This window comes from Dreissena polymorpha, chromosome 2, assembly GCF_020536995.1.
Source record: "Dreissena polymorpha isolate Duluth1 chromosome 2, UMN_Dpol_1.0, whole genome shotgun sequence".
Classification (NCBI taxonomy): domain Eukaryota; kingdom Metazoa; phylum Mollusca; class Bivalvia; order Myida; family Dreissenidae; genus Dreissena; species Dreissena polymorpha.
This window is the reverse complement of record NC_068356.1, coordinates 9136279-9152600: the sequence shown is the minus strand read 5'-3', so window position 1 is coordinate 9152600 and position 16322 is coordinate 9136279. Positions and strand designations below refer to the sequence as shown.

The 16322-nt window shown below is 33.0% G+C and overlaps 1 protein-coding gene and 1 long non-coding RNA gene across 2 annotated transcripts in view; one reads left to right on the top strand and one right to left on the bottom strand.

The window, feature by feature from the left end:
• LOC127865811 (85/88 kDa calcium-independent phospholipase A2-like) overlaps window positions 1-16322 on the top strand; it is a 266985-nt gene that overhangs the window by 146452 nt on the left and 104211 nt on the right. The window lies entirely within an intron of this gene.
• On the bottom strand, window positions 728-8411 carry LOC127865818 (uncharacterized). Its single transcript, XR_008042777.1, has 4 exons — window positions 8308-8411; window positions 7909-8094; window positions 7072-7148; window positions 728-1549 (listed from the first exon to the last, which is right to left on the bottom strand). It is a non-coding gene; the product is annotated as an uncharacterized LOC127865818 (long non-coding RNA).

Here is a 16322-nt window from a genome sequence, read left to right as displayed (position 1 = left end):
CTAATTCAGTTTTACAATAAACCAAAACATATTAATAAAGTCTTAGTAGCCTCCACACATGACTGATATATGAACTTCCTGTTTACCGTGATTTAAAAAAAGATATCAGGCAACAGGATATCAATCAGATATCAATGTGGTGGTATGATAAATCATTGGGACAAATCTTCTCACCAAGTTTCATGAAGATCTGACAATAAATGTTGCCTCTAGAGTGTTAACAAGGTTTTACTAAAGCAATATATAACCATGTAAGAAAAAATGCACCGCCAACTGGTTGCCATGTTTTTAAAGCAACCAGAAACTTTTTCAAACTAGTCCAAGATACATTCGGAAAAATATTCAGACCAAGTTTCATGATGATTTGAAAATAATTGTAGCTCCTCGAGTGTTATCCAGGTTTTACTATAGCCATATAAGGAAAAATGCCCCACCCCCCTCTGGCGGCCATGTTTTTCAACCAACTGGCATCATTTTCTAAATCGTCCAATATATTATTGGTATGAATCTTCTTAAAAAGTTTCATTAAGATTGGACAATAAATGTGGCTTCTGGAGTGTTAAAAAGGCTTAACCATGGCCATATAAGGAGAAATGCCCCGGCCCTTGGCAGCTATGTTTTTCAAGCAAATGTAATCATTTTTAAAGTCATCCAAGATATCATTGGGACAAAATTTCTAAGCAAGTTTCATAAAGATCGGCAAATAGATGTGGCCTCGAGAGTATTTACAAGGTTTTACTATAGCCATATAAGAAAAAATGCCCCGCCCCATGGCGGCCATGTTTTTCAATAAACAGCATCATTTCCAAACTCGTCTAAGATATTATTGGGATGGATCGTCTGACCAAGTTCCATGAAGATCAGACAATAAATGTCGCCTCTAGAGTGTTAACAAAATTTTACTATAGCCATATAAGGAAAAATCCCCCGCCCCTTGGCAGCCATGTTTTTCAAGCAAAGGTAACCATTTTCGAACTCTTACGGGATATCATTGAGACCAATCTTCTCACCAAATTTCACGAAGATTGGACAATAAATGTGGCGTCTAGAGAGTTAACACGGCAAATGTTGACGGTGCACAACACACGTTCGATAAAAGGCGATCACAAAAGCTCACTATGAGCACGTTGTGCTCAGGTGACCTAAAAATTAAGTTCAGTAAAGACACTCAATAATTATATCGCCCTTTTTACTGGCTTTAAAAAGCATAGTAATACAAACACAATTTTTTTTTTAATTCAGTGGCCAATTAAACAGAGTTTGGGCAAGAAACAAATATTTACAAACTTAACACAACAGGGAGACCCTTTGAGGCAAACATGAATGCATAACGTATAACAACAGGTTTCTGTCTTGATCCACAAATAATATTGATGCTTTTTTAGCATGCATCAAAATTTCTGAATCAGTTTGAACAAATATATGTCATCACTTGATATATGGTCAAAATAGTGCGTGATCTACAAAAATGTTCGCATTATTCTCTGGGCATCAATGCTCCAGTAAGTATCTCAAATGTCATCGCCTTCCGGATGGCATGAACCTTGTTCTGGAAAAGAGAACAAAACAAAAGCTTACACATTTTTTTAAGTTTCCATTTAACTTCACTAAAAGCATGGTATGTTAACAAGCCAGTTAAAACAAGACTATTGCCAAGCAATAAAAGTCCCCTACCGGCTCCACCATTGTCAGAAATTCCACCATTGTCAGAATATTTTTTATTTGTGGCCATAGCAACCAGAATGTTTACGTAGGAACAAAATGAATGACGTGCATAATGTCCATAGTGCCATCTATCCGTGTTCCGAGTTTCATGATTAAATGTTAAGAAATTTTTAAGTTATCGCAGGATCCAGAAAACCACCATTTTCAGCAGTATTTCTAGTCTATTTGTTGCCATAATAACCATAATTTTTGACGTAGGAACAAAATAAAATGACGTGCATAATGTACATATTGGCATCTATCCATGTTCCAAGTTTCATGAAAAAATATTATAAAATATAAGTCAAACTCTAAGAATGGGTTGAATAATATGAGCCCTATTATTATATTGAAGCTGGTAAAAGAAAGGGACTTGTTAATATATATTGATTAGATTGTGCCTTATTGAGGATAGTATATTTATATGAGGCTCCAGCTACATGCTCGCAAAATATTAATTCAAGGACGCTGTATAACAGAGTACGAGGTAAGCAAGAAGCGTAGCTTGGCAAACGTTTGGTACCATACATTTATTCTATTGTGTTAAAAGAAAACAAAGACAATTAAATATAATTCAGCTAGATTTTATTGCATAAAAAATATTTTCCTTAAAATAACATTAAGGTCATTCAGCTATGAAATATTGAAATATATATATGGCAAGAAGGGAGTTCGGTACAAAAATCAAAATAAGTTAGGGCTTATAATTATATTCTTAATGGAAAGAACAGACAAGGGCCATTATTCTGCCGTGAAAGGTCCATGGGGCTATAAGTCAGCAAGAATTGTTTGCAAACATTATCAACGCCTTTCTAATGGATATAATCCACAGCTGTTTAAAGTTTCAGCAAAATCCAGCAAGCAGTTAAAGAGGAGCATATAAACACAATTGATGGATAATACATATTTCTCAGTGAAAAACCAGAAATGGCCATAATAAAGTATGAACTTTGTTTTGTTGACAATTGTCTTCACATCAAGTTGATTCAACAGCGAAAGTTTGGGCAACAATATTATGTAAAAAAAATGAAAACAGAAACTCCAGGATCGTATGGGTGGACAGGTGCTATTTTAGACTTCCTTTACTACTCCAGAGCATAAACATGTCAACTTGCAATTCAAAAGGGCCTTTTTAAGACAGAAAATGCATCGGCTATCTATGACATTAGGTCTGGGTTTATTATTTATGGATAGCATATAAGACAAAATACCTCTCTTATATTTTTTTGGCTTCAATCCCCTACATAAAGAAGCAAGCGAAAAATCACTATGTGAGATGAAAATTGCTGGATCTGTTGTTTTTTTACACCATGTTGGATCACAATTGAAAGTCTGCTAAATGGTGCTTGTCATAGGCATTAACAGCAATTTAAATAACTACTTGAAACAACTGATGATTAAATGTACCGATTAAATTTCTTGTTATGAGCCCCTGTTACCTTTGACTTCTGAATAAAAAGGCTTCTTCATTCACTTAATAGTAAACATTACAACTTGCATGCTTTATGTCAAGGAGTTTTGTATATATCATGGGGAAATAAATAATAATAAGTAATAAATGCCAATTCAAGTTATGGGTTATTATTTAACATATTTTCGATCGGGCAATTTTTTTGGTTGTTTAATTTAATACCTGAAAAATAGATTTTACCAAATGTCTGAAGTAAAAGCTCCGTGGAATGGTAAAGCAATCTGGAGAGGAATATATTTCAGTAACTTTGTTTGTTTTAATGAATTAAATTAAATGTTGTTTAGACATACCGGAGAACATGAAAACGGCAAGTCATACGCAACATCCGCAGCATTTTGGCACATATGGACTCCACAGTCGTAACCATCTGTCTGCTTGGCCACCTCCTTACGACAATAAGCATTTATTGTTATGTTAACTTCTAATAAGGAAAGCAAAAACAGAGATCATATTCATTGATGTTGGTGTAAAAATTGTATAATCATGTGGTCACACAGAACATATTTTCATGAGGGACGAGCAGTTTTATGCTCGCTTTTTGCCTTTCTTGTTGCTTTAGAGTCTAAACACTTTATTGATTTACACCAATCTTTTAAAAAACATCAATTTTATTACAGCTTAGAAACAGTTTATTTTAATATTGATGATAAACCTCAATAGTGAAAATATTCTTTTTTTATGAAGAAATTGTGTGTCTTTGGAAAGGCAGACAAGGGACAGATGTCTTTGGTTTTTCCAGAATAACTCCATCTACTTTGTAGCAATAGGTAGAAACTGCCACTTATAGAACTGCTCACACAGTTTCACAATAGCCATTATAATAGCTTACAAAACAGTAACATACATTGGAAATTAAGTTTGCAACAGATCACAACAAACTATGGATAGAAATTTGACTTAAAATACGGTCTTCGAGTACCTTCAATATTGTGGATGGAACCCCTTGAAATAAGCAATCTTTGTCTTATGCTACCACTTTGAATTTCACCCTGAGCATTTTTACTAGGTCAAATTTGAAAATTTTAGCGCTGATTTATCGTTAGTTTGATTTAATCAAAGGAAAGCTGCTTCATGTCAAGAAGCCTTAAAATAACACATTCTCGCCAATTAAATTGGCTTTCTTTGTCTATTAATCAACGTGCTAAACGTAAGATGAAAAAAAGAATAAATGTATCTTGGCTTTCCGCAAGAGTCCAGGTAGTTTTGATATACCAACTTTCTGTACATTTCCAACAAATGGCAAAAAGTTGTGTTTACACAATTTTTAAAACACATTTAGCATCAAAAAAGGCACCTGTCTTTTGTTAAATGATTACTAGATATAAACCATGTTTTGTTGGATAATTACTAGTTATAAAACCGCAAGGTAATAATATGTTTAACACCTAATTGATGTTATGTTATTTAAATGTTTGACAAGATAGCCTAGTCACAGAATCTGTCTATGATTTTGATACTGATGATGATTACATTTTTTTCCAGAATGGTCTTTTTTAAGGGCAATTTCATCAAAACACCAAATTTGGTTACTCCCTTGTGTAGTCTCTAATACCAAGGTTGACTGTTTTCAAAAGGTACATCTTGACTTAACAATACATTATTGACTGAAGTGACCACATATAACTTTGTGGTCAGGTCTGCAAATGTTTCAATTTAAGATATACAGTTAGACCTTATAGATATTAGTAAGAGAACGGTAGATAAAGGTTTTGTCTTGATAGGCTATCATACCTTTCTATGTTGTAAAGTCCAACTGTATGGCATTTCGTCCATGGACTGAAATATAATAAATTTATAATATTAAAAGATTTTAAAAACTTGTTTATAAAATGTCTAGTTATATTTAAATGACACCGAAACTGCCAATACAAAAATTATTGGGGAATTCTAAAATATAACACAACCAATAACATGGAATATACAATCTAGGAAGAGTTATATGAACAAATGTGACCTGCTACCTTAGAACAGCCATGCCCATGTGTAACTAGTATTCAATTTTATAAGAATAAATAAAGGAAAAACAAAGAGAGCCACGGTCATGTGTAGACCCTGACAAAATTGTAGGACGAGATTGTGATCTTCATCTTAAACCAAGGGACCCGGTTCTTTTATATGACAAATCATATTCTACAAGGTTATTTAAATCAATCAATGATTGACAAAGACATGCTCCAGTTTTCTGTGAAATTATCTTGTTATGTTGTTACCTAGATCCTCTTGATACTTAATATGCTTATAATGTCAACCAAATTGAGGCCGTGTATTGTGACTCGTCATGAAATGGGTTATGGTTTATGAGTATGATGCTTATCATACTAATAATTACAACATCCATCAATGCTGGACAACACGAGAAATTAGTTTATTGAACTATTACATGTTATGTCCACCCTGCTCTTCTCTAAACCACAACACCCTTGAATGTCATCATATCTATGCATATATATCTTAATTATCTCAAACAAGAGCTGTCACCATAGGATGACATATGCCCACTACTAACGCTTTGATAAAAGTTATGAGTATTTTTCTAAACCTAAACACAAATTTCGAAACTTAACCAGGATCATGAGTTCAATGTCAAGGTCACAGGGGTCAAAATATTTGAGCGTATGGAAAGGAATTGTCCATATACAAATGCATACCAAATATGAAGGTTACATCTCAAGGGACATAGAAGATATGAGCATTGTTCTAAACCTAAATTCAGATTTTGAAACCTAAACGCGGACCCTTAGTTCAAGGTCAAGATCAAGGGGTCTAAATTTTTGTGTGTACCGAAAGGCCTTGTCCATATGCACACGCATACCACATATGAAGGTTATATCTCAAGGGACATAGAAGTTATAAGTATTTTTCGAAACCTATATACAGATTTTGAAACCTTAATGCCGACCCTAAGTTCAAGGTCAAGGTCACAGGGGTAAATTTTGTTGTGCGTATGGAAAGGTCTTGTCCATATACACATTCATACCAAATATGAAGATTATATCTTTAGTTATGTTCAGTTTTCGAAACCTAAATGCAAAGTGTGGCGGAAAGACAGACAGACGGACAGTCCAATCACTATATGCCCTCCTTTGGGGGCATACAAATAATATCATGTTTCAACTCTATGGTGTGAATCGAACAATGCCCCCAGCTTGTCTGATGTCCTGATTAATTGTGCTTATATATTTTGAAAACCCATCATGTACCATAACATTCAAGGCCAGCCAGGAGATGTTCCAGAACTTAAGCTATTATCATTTGTGTCACCAATTTGTCACATAGTAGCCATTCCCATGGTTAAATTCAAAGGCACATACTTGATGAACATATAAATCCCTGTGCATAGAAATAAATCATAAGCATATAAAGTTCATTGAGATGACATACATTGTATTACATTCAATCTCTTGAGAAATGGCAAAAATAGTTTGCTCCACAAGATAAAAACATGTTATGCTTTATCCATAAAAACGGTTCCAATAAAGCGCCTACACATATGGAACATGTGGATCAATGGGAATAAAAGGGTGTCTTGTACATTTTGATTTCATATTATCTTTTTTTAAATTTTTAATTCAATCTTAGTATATTTTATGCTTCCGTGGAAAAAAGCAACATTCAACAACAAATAGCTCATTCAACTTGAGGATCTCCAGGCATGAAAAGTCATGTACATTTCATTGTGATGACATAATATATACAGGATTATGTTTAATCTCATGCAAAAGGTACAGATAGCATGCTCAACAGACTTGCACATATTAAAATGGACGGACCAACAATCCAACCAACGGACCAACCAACACTTAGTTTTAATTATCTCAACTCCTTTGCCGGGTATACCAACAACCGAACTGACAGTAGTCAGTATTATCTACATTAAAAGTATGTGAAATATTTACCTCACCAAGGTCAAGCCATTATCTCTAGCATTTCCGGAGTCAACTAACGTCATAGTCTTGCCGGCAACGTCAAGCACCTGAAGAAAAATATGGAACAATACAAGCTCAAATTAGGCTATTAAATTGAATTCACAGTCATTGAAATGTTAATAAGCATGGAAGATTGGAATTGATAAAGTGAACATGGCAATAAGCAAATTTATATTTTTAAACAAAGCATTCAATAAACATTAGCGTTATTGCACATTAAAGTCATGCAAAAGTAATAGTGCCCAACCAGACTTATTTGGTACTGGCTAAAAACGCACATATTGTAGTCTAGAGAATAATTAATAATTAATAATTTAATAATCAAGTTCATATTGATATGTGAATGCCTTACTCTTGAACAATATAGCTACAGATGGGGAAAATGTCATACTCAGAGTTGAAAAAATTGATAACCCAAGAGTCATGATTTTAATAATCTTTGTTCTGGACTTCTACAGATTATTGTTACAAATTTTATTATTTACATTAAATTTAATGGTGATATCTTATACAGTTTCAGAAAAATAGCGATGAGAAGTTTTTCAAGTACCGACAGATGGAATAATTGACAAAAGTCCGATGCCAATTTTATATCCCTTCGCCTATGGCGGAAATAATAAGAACATTTGGGACATCTGCTGAAAAGTATTCCTATAAATGCCATCATTAAAATTCATTAAAAAAAATTAAACACTAACTGAAGGTGTGAATTATTTACTTATTGAATATAATTGGGCTAAAGACACTGATGTTTCTAAATATAAAATGGCCTCTCTGAGAACAGGTAAGCACAAAAATATAACATACGATCAATGTCCAGTGGCCTTCTAAAACACAAGGTATTAGAACTTAGTTAGCTTGGAGGTGCTGTGGTGTCAGGAACGTTTTGGCAGCTAATGATCTCCCCTCGTTTAGGGCAGTGATAAACATCGGGTCGACAACGGAGATCCATGAGCAGGAAGCATGAATAATTCGGAAGTAGATGTAAACAACCTAAAAAAGTACATTTATTATTTATATGTACAAATAAACCTGCCATCAAAGGTTAATCAACAATAACTAATTTTATATAATCAGTTACATCAGGCATTATGCATTATAATCAGGTGGTTATAAACACTTCAGGTTAGAGTTCTGGGAAGCTAAAATTATGTAAATGCCATCATTGCTTATAAATAATCAACTGATATATACTTTTTTTCTTACTTTGTCATTTAACCAGTAAGTGTCGAAAAGTGTCTTGATGTCTGAGGCATTGACCATCATGCTGAAATGTGCTGCCACAAAAGTATTGCCATCTAATCGTCTTATGCTTCCCAAAAATGTGTCTGAGGCATCATCTTCAAAAAAGACATGTTCTTGATGTACTAATTATATACAAGTACATGTAGTTTATGTGTTTGTAGTTTGAGTAAGTAGCAAAAATTCGGAAGGATGCCTGGACGGAAGGACAGACGGACCCCAACCCATTCCTCTGAAAGTTGGGCTGTAAAACGGCGTAAAAAACTGCCGCACGTTAATTCAAATCTAAAGTTAAAAACGCTATAAAGTTAAACGAGCTATTATTACGTTGCCTATACCACGTGACGTTTTAAGATCTGTGTTGGGAGAATAAAGCGCGACCCAGTTAACATTTTAAATGTTTTCTTTTTAAATACTTCACCATTTTTAATGGGATAAAGTCGAGAGCCCGCTCATTCGTGAGAGTTTTCTATAGGTATCATGATCTTTTAAACAAATAAGTATTTTTTCAGTAAAGTGCAACCGCGCGTTTGTAATATGAAGTCCCCACACTGATCCGACATTTGTCTAACCGTTCAAACGCGCGGTTGCACGTTACTGAAAAAAATACTTATTTGTTTAAAAAGATACCTATAGAACACTCTTACGAAAGAGCGGGCTCCCCACTTTATCCCATTAAAAATGGTGAAATATTTAACTGGGTCGCGCTTTATTCTCCCAACACAGATCCGAAAGTCACGTTATACAGGCACCGTGTATTATAAACGTGAGCACGTCGATAGACGGTTGCGTTTTACGTTTCAACGAGTAGAAACCCTGAGTTTAGTTACACGTTTTATTTCGACAGCTATTTCGAAATTTTCGTAATTGTTTTACATGATTTTTTTGTTTATGTGCGTACAAACTGTAAATTGTAAATAACTGATCAGATTTCAAATGTGTTCAAGCAATACTAATACCTCTTTAAAAAATCCAGTAAAATAAAATGTTTGTCTTTATAAAACATAGAATCTGTCCCTTAAGTTTGTCATAGGTAATCAGACGATGAACAGTTTTGCGACAAATGGGCATCTGATAACAATCTTATGTCCGACTATTCTTAAAAGTGTGTGACTAGACAAAGCTGCTTTTTCAATTTTCGAATACAATGTTTCGGCTTATGCAAAACATGTAATAGTCTTTTAACTGGGGCTTATGATCATATATGCTGAATATCTAAAAGCTTTTACTTAAAAATTAACGTTATTGTTTTGAATTATGTGTTGCGTAATTAGCTCTACTTACAACATACATATATGCAAATTTTAATTTGTGTATGCATTTTGTTTACCCTACCTTTGCTGGACAATTTCTATTGAGACGATTTTTGCAGGTATTTTGCATATTCATATTTCACAATGAAATATTAAAACAAATAACAAAGCAAAGTTGTAATCGACCAAAACTTTGCAATTGTGATTGAGTGGTTTGTGGAAACAAAATTAATGTAATTTATGTTTTGGCCACACCTTTATTATGAATTCACGCAAGTAGACATTGTTTTCATTTTATGTTCGCAAAAAACAAATGTTTAAAGATAGTACTTTTTAAGTTATATAGGGAAACGAAAACAAATGTCTGTTAAAAACAAACCCTATTAATTTTATACCAGTATCGAAACCATTTCAGCAATTAAAATACGACATATGTCAATATGCATCTTATTTACATAGTAAATGTCTCTAAAAATAATTATTAAAACAATCCTATACCAATACGAAGACCTGACTGAACATGTTTATGTTTATTAAACAACACATTCAGAAGGCCAAAAGCCCAAATGGACAAAGTAAGCATACAGTGTTTACAACATAAATAATTCATGAATTTACAAAAAAAAAATATAAAAAATAATACGTTTCATTGCAACAATTCATACATGTATATTTAAATATAGGTATAATTATATTAATAACTATTGATAGTATATATGTAATTGAATAGGTCGTATTACATCATTTGTAATGGAGCTTAATTATGCCAACAAAATAGCAAATAAGCGTATTGTACATACATTGGGTTTTCACATGACAATTGTCATAATAATAACACGTTTTACTAACCCGGCGTAACAAATTTCGTTTCACGTGATAGCACACAGTATTTAACTAAATATCAATTATGCTTTTTCATGCTTGTATCAATTTCATAAGAATTAGCCCTTGCTTGCTACCTATGCGAAACGAAAATATAAGCAGCTCAAAGGCTTTGCTCATAGTACAACATATCACTTAATTAAACTGATATTATGATATTATGACAAGGTGTCTGTAGTTAAACAAACACGAGAAACAAAATGTTTTAACTGGTTGCGTTTGATATTAAAAACAAGCATTTCATAAACCTTAAACAGACCACCTACGCAATCAAAAATGTAGATGGTCAAAAGGTCCTGTAATATGCTCTATGAAAATATAAATGTTACAAGTACAGTATTTAATGTGACATAATAGTTGTAAATCAGTGCATAACAGTTCTAAAAATGCAGCCATATTGTCGTAGAATACATCTAGGAACAGACACGATACTATAATATAACCTTCATTAAAAAGATAATAATGGCAATTGATTAAATACATTCAAATACAGTTTTGACAGTTCATTAAAGGCGACCGTTTAAACACAAAGACAGAAAAAAACACGGTACATATGCGGTACTTTCCCAACAATTAATATGCAGTACATAATAAATGCAATTAAAGTTACAACAAGATATATACCGCACGAAACATTTCAGAATACATCAAATTGATGACACATATGTATTATGCGTTCGAACCTTAAAAGAGTGATAAATATAACAGCTTATTTTTTTAATTAATAGTTCATTATTTGATATTATTAGCTCGAAAAATTTGTACACGTTTGGTCGTTGTCTGTAATACAATGGAATATATTTTGATCTTAGTTCAGTATATATTGTACATTCAAGAATAAAATGAAACTCATCTTCAAATTTATTACAAACAGTACACTTTCTTTGATCTAATTTTATTAATAGTTCATTATTTGATGTTATTAGCTCGATAAATTTGTACATGTTTGGTCGTTGTCTGTAATACAATGAAATATATTTTGATCTCAGTTCAGTATATATTGTACATTCAAGAATAAAATGAAACTCATCTTCGAGTTTATTACAAACAGTACACTTTCTTTGATCTAATGGAATTGGTGTAGGTCTAGCCCATCTGCCTGTCTCGATATTTAATCTATGTGATGACATACGTAATTTTGATAAATTTACTCGAAACTTGTTGACATTACATATATTCAGGTACGGTTGAAATTGAAAAACGGCGATATGTTTATAAAAATTTGCCCTAGTAGAAGTATGAAGTCGCTCGTTCCAATTCTGCACAAACGTGTCGCTCAATCTTTGTCTTACGACTGATACAAACATATTTTCATTTCCAACATCTTGAAAGAGCATCATAAAATCCCAAATTACTTAGTAGATCCCTTAATAACGTGCACCAATTTTTCTTGTTAGGCTACTCAATATTATCATTTAATAAAGTCAAATAAACTTTTTTGTTAAATTTATTTTCTGATGTTCTCAAAAGTTTTATCCAGTATTTAATTATATTAATATATCTCCTGCATTGATAATTTACACGGCCAAGTTCACCATATACGAAATCATTTTGAGTGCATCTTTTGACACCAAGTATTTGCTTACAATATTGCAAATGAACCCTTTCAATTGATAAACCTTTGACAAAACCCCACACTTCGCTTCCGTAATTAAGAATTGGTGTTATGAGTTTATCAAAAAGACATAGTTTATGACTAGTTGGAATGTCTGTAAATTTGTACAAATATTTTTTCAGTTTAAAGAAAGCTTTTAGGGCCTGTCCAGCGAGAGTATGTTCTGCGTCACTTAATGAACCACCAGTTGTGAATACAATACCAAGACAGTTGAACCGGTTAACAATATCTATGATTTGATTATCATATTTAAATATATTTGTTAAGGGGCGACCACCTTTACGAAAAACCATAATTTTAGACTTTTTCAGTATTTACCACAAGTTTCCATTTGTAAAAATAATGGTATAATAGATCCAAGCCGTTTTGTAATTCTTCAGCGGTATTAGCAAAAATTATCATATCGTCGGCGTACAATAAGATAAACATTTTAAAAGAGTTAACGTCGATACCATCAATGCCTTTCATGTATATTCAGCTTCCAAATCGTTAAGATACAATGAAAACAAAAATGGCGATAAACACTGACCCTGCCTTGCACCAAGTAAACATTCATAGCTGTCGCTCAACGTATTTCCATGTTTAACTTTTGATTTTATGGAGTTATACTTTGATTTCATAACATTGAGTATATTTCCACGTATACCCAATTGAATTAATTTATACCATAGATTATCTCTAACAATATAATCGAAGGCCTTAGTGAAATCTATAAAAGCACAGTATAATTGTTTACCTTTATGTATTACATGCGTTAATAAGCCGTGCAATACAAATAAATTATCGACGGTACTCATTTCCGACCGAAACCCAGCCTGCGCTTCAATGTATACATAATATCGTTCGGCCCAGTCAGTTAATCTGTTATTAAGAATTTTCGTAAACAGTTTTCCAAAAGTACTAAGAAGAGTAATACCTCCGTAATTATTTACGTCGTTTAGACTGCCCTTTTTATGTAATGGTATAACGTAACCCTCAGACCATGAAGATGGAAAACACCCCAATCTAAAAACTTTATTACAAAGCGTATGTAAGTACGGCGTAAGAACGTCTTTTACGTAAATAAAAAAAGCATTCAAATACAAATCAGGTCCTGCGCTTTTACCTGGATGAATTTCTTTAAGAGCTTTTTTAAATTTCGTTCATTGATATTGGCAAATTTAATTCTTCGAACATTATTTTAAATTTATGTGATCAATTGAGGCGCTAATTATCATATTATGTAGTTTTATTAAAGCATGGTTTTCACCGATACGATGCATTAAAAGGTGTAATATTAATGGGCTTATTCATGTTTGTATGATCTTAATATGAACATATATAAAGTGATAACGAATGTATTTATGAGATTAACTATATTGCATAGAAAGGGATTCAAGTAGAGTTTTGTAAAATGCTGAAGTATGTCGATCGATGTCTTGACTTCACAAATTTATACAGAGTATGAACGGTTCAAGTAAGAATAACGAAAACAAACACGCGACTAAGGTTCTACTTAAAGCTTCCCGGTGGTTTGTCCGACGATAACAGTGGTTTTAAACACATCATGGTTCACTGTTACGAAAATTGAGAAATAACAGCGTTTCCACGAAAGTAAATTGTTTAGACTCATGTTAAACACGACTGTACATAACATCAAAATATTTTTTTTAATGATAAAATTGGTTGTGATTATGTTCCCAAAAGTTTTTAATTTATTATTTGGCACATGCATTGAACTCCAGCATGTCATTCGAGAATTCGGTTATGTTCATACTGATTTTAAAATGTGTTATGTATGTATTATAATTACATATTACATAACGGAACAAACGACAGTGTTAAAAAATTGTACTTGAACCATTTTAATCAGTTATCAACACGATGATCAATTAATCATTAACCAACACGATGATCAACAACACTATTACACAAGTAAACATGCACTTAAGACGGACAGAACAAAGACACACACACAATTTATTTGTATTGTGCAGATTTGAAGACAGGTTTGAAGACAATTGACTAGCTACTGGATTAAAACTCAATAAGAGTTTGGTACCTTTTGTTGTAACCCTTACGTTGGTAACATTAGCATAACACGGCTATATGCAAACTCTGTTTCCACTTAATAGTTTAATTGCATATGACTGAAAAGTGTGCCTATTAGTATTTATACTTGAAACTGTATATTGGGCTTATTCATTAAATGATAAAAGTTAATCAGCGTGCTTTAAAGTTAGTAGATAATATGGAAGCAATACATAATTTAAGGTGTTAAGGATGGTAATGTTTAATAATTTATCACGATCTGTAATAGACAGGTGCAAACTTGATATTCTCTGATTCAATTGGTAATATAATAAGAAAATGTCGTTCACACCAACGCAATCATTAAATAACTGAGTCAACCAATTGATGGTTATATTATGTTATGTTTGCCACTGAGAAAGAAAATTAAGCTCCCTGTACTTATCATGAATATCATAACATGATACAGGCAGTATTCAAACAGCATGTAAGAGCATGGATGACTGCCCTACAGAAAGATGCTACATACAAGCCCATTACGAGCAGGACAGGTGATTGAAAGCTGGTATAATACAGAAGAGCGCCATCAGCGAAAGAAATATTCTTTGGTGAAATTTGTAAAATTACAGGCCACCGCAAATAACGATAATCTATAAACGAGAAGAAATTGAAAATTTTGACCGCAGTGATTGGGGATGACGTTTTATGAAAGAAGATGCTGTACGAGCAGTGGATAGATGAGTTCACATGTAGTTTTAATGAATGAAAAACGCTTCTAAATGATTTATTATCCTTAGGCGTCCGTGATCACAAATGTATATTTACTCAATTGACATGACGCCTTATCTATGATCGCTCCGCCCACTAGAATTGATCCACCAATCAGCCATCGATTAATCGGGCGCACTCTTTAGCAACGACCTGTCCGCCATTTTCTAGACAAGCTACATGTTTAGGTTCACTTTTATTCCAACGAGTTTCTTTTGTTTTCCTTTTTAAAAAAGGATTAAAAATGGGTAAACGGTGTCAATGGGGATTATGTAACTGGGACAATCGATATCCTGAAAGATTAGTTGGAGACATTTAATTTATATCGTTTCCAAAGCCGAAAAGAGATCTTGAGAAGTGTAAGAGATGTATAAATACATGCGGTCGTCACCACGAACAACTGAACGTCAACACTGTCAAAGACAATTATAATATATTTTTATCGGTTATACTAGCAGATTTAAATAGTTTATGTTATCGATCTGATTATCACATAATTTTTCACTTTTTTAAAAATAGTTTTATCAGTTACTAGGTCAGAAGCGAGGTTCATCTGCATTACTTAAAGAGAAATTAAAACCAGCATGAAGCCTAATTCATACTGTGTTTTATTACTCTGATAGTAATGCACTTAATTGACATCACATATGTTATTTGAAGGTGACATGTGATATATTATCTTATTTACGGTATCTACACATTTGCACTCATGTGGTGTCACCAATAAACGCCTTTAATCCACACTAGGAGCTCGAATGCCTAGATCTCATTTTTTAAACGAGTTTCGTTTATTTTGTTCGGATTAAAAAACGGAAATGAAATATGGCAAAAAACGGTGTAAAAAGGGTTAATGCAACTCTGACATTTGGTATCCAGAAAGATAAGTTAGATGAATTAAATTTATACCATTGCCAACGCGGCAATGCGGTCTTGACAAGAGCGAGTGGAAGCTTCAAGAATTACCGAGATCCCCTTTATAGAACATTAATTTATTTCACAAACTTGAAATGTCATATAAGCAATAACTAAGCATTATTAAGTATGTATTATGTCACGTGTGCATGTAAAATAATTGAGAATTTTGGTACCCAATTCGTGTAACTTTACGAAATCCCCGTTAAAAATCGCGTTTCTGTGTGTGTCAGAAACAAGTGAAAACCATTTTGTTATTATTTTAATAAAGATGTATCGATAAATGCTATTGTAAAAGAGTTATTATTACTGATATTAGTTAACCAATAAATGCGGTAACTTCGGGGGAAGTCGGTACCTGCGCGAGCGTCTGATATTGGTAGCCTTATTAATTTATAATAGCCTGACCGTATTCCATTTCGTAGAACGCTAATTTTATATCAGACAATGTCCAAACTTACTGTGTTGTTTTTGCGCTTTAAATTATAGTGATTGATTAATGTCCCATAAGCAATGTTTAATATGATTATTATCACTTA